At 44.5% G+C, this 1,316-nt stretch overlaps 1 protein-coding gene across 1 annotated transcript in view; it reads right to left on the reverse strand.

Moving 5' to 3' along the window:
- Positions 1-1,005, reverse strand: part of LOC101858263 (prestin) — a gene marked incomplete in the record, with an annotated part of 109,448 nt that extends 108,443 nt beyond the window's left edge. Inside the window, 1 exon segment of the mRNA XM_035969463.1 lies at positions 732-1,005.
- Between the last annotated feature and the right edge of the window lie 311 nt (positions 1,006-1,316).

Here is a 1,316-nt window from a genome sequence, read left to right on the forward strand (position 1 = left end):
GACCTATGCAACATGTGGTTTCTGTGTTGCTAGCACCACTTCACAGAAGCGGTTCGAATTTCATCACTTTGCATATCAGACAAAGGTATAACTTGAGCATTATAATAATATTATATGCCTGTCTGCGTTACATTTTGATCATCTGGCCGTCACATGCCCCCTGTTTACTTTTTGCGAGGTTACGGAACTTTCTTTCCACAAGACAGTCACAAGCATGTGAACCTGTAACAGGAGGTCGTTCTGAATCAAACAGGTTAACGATTATCGAACTCATTGTAGTTGTTTTTCGTTGTGTTTTTAGCTACACGTTCCCTTGTGATCTGTCATGCTTGCAGGGCGTACTATAACTTCAAACATGTGGAAACCAGTTGTGTCATGTACTTATGTCATTGAACCCAGGCACAGGAGGCACATGCATGCTCATCAAATGGTCACGAGCAGCGAAATTTTGGAAGGGATTGGGGTGGGGGGAGGGTACACTATAGCCAAACGTCAACTTACTAAAGCGCAAAAACTAACCGAACGTAGTCAGATGATTTCACACTCCTTCGCCCCTTTATTATTCAAATCAGATTCAGTAGTCTCCCCCCCCCCCCCCCCCCCCAACCCCCAGTACCTCATGACGAGCACGACGAACCTACTCTTACCATTTATTACTCCGTTCAGTGGAAAACGAAAGCCAAATATCCGAACACAAAATATGAAATTATAGTAATAAAAACAGCCCTTACCTGTAAGCACTTCGTTTTTTAAAAAAAGAAGATGAAAGAACGAATAGACACTCGTGATGTTCTGTGACTTGGCGCACGTTGGGTATTCCTCTGATCGCAGCGACAACACACTGAACAAACATTACTCGAGTACGTGTGTGGGGTGTGGGAGGCAAGGAAGGTAGAGGGAGAGAGATGCGAGGTAGAAAATCGAAAGCGCTAAATGCTAGAACTCTTCCCACAGAAGAACGCAGAAAGGGGATGGATGAAACAACATCCAGATACCCCTCTCTTCGACCAATCGATGTTCCCGCTGCTCTACTCTGCGTTGAAAGAGCGTCACTCGCGCACATACTCTATTCTAGTACAACTCGCGCCTACACTCACCACCCCCCCCCCCCCCCCAAGGCGCTGCCCCTCTATTAAGGCTACCCTTGTGACCATAAGAGACATTAATAGGCATGTTTAAGGTATATGGTGTAAAACTATACTGCAACAGTTATAAATTTATATACAAATCCTTTATTTCAGTATAATTACTCATCATAGCTCTATCTGTTTCCAATATTGAGTGCGGTTTGCTCGAAGTTTGCGACTGTGTCGACA

This window comes from Aplysia californica, unplaced genomic scaffold (genome assembly GCF_000002075.1).
Source record: "Aplysia californica isolate F4 #8 unplaced genomic scaffold, AplCal3.0 scaffold00147, whole genome shotgun sequence".
NCBI classification, from domain to species: Eukaryota; Metazoa; Mollusca; class Gastropoda; order Aplysiida; family Aplysiidae; genus Aplysia; species Aplysia californica.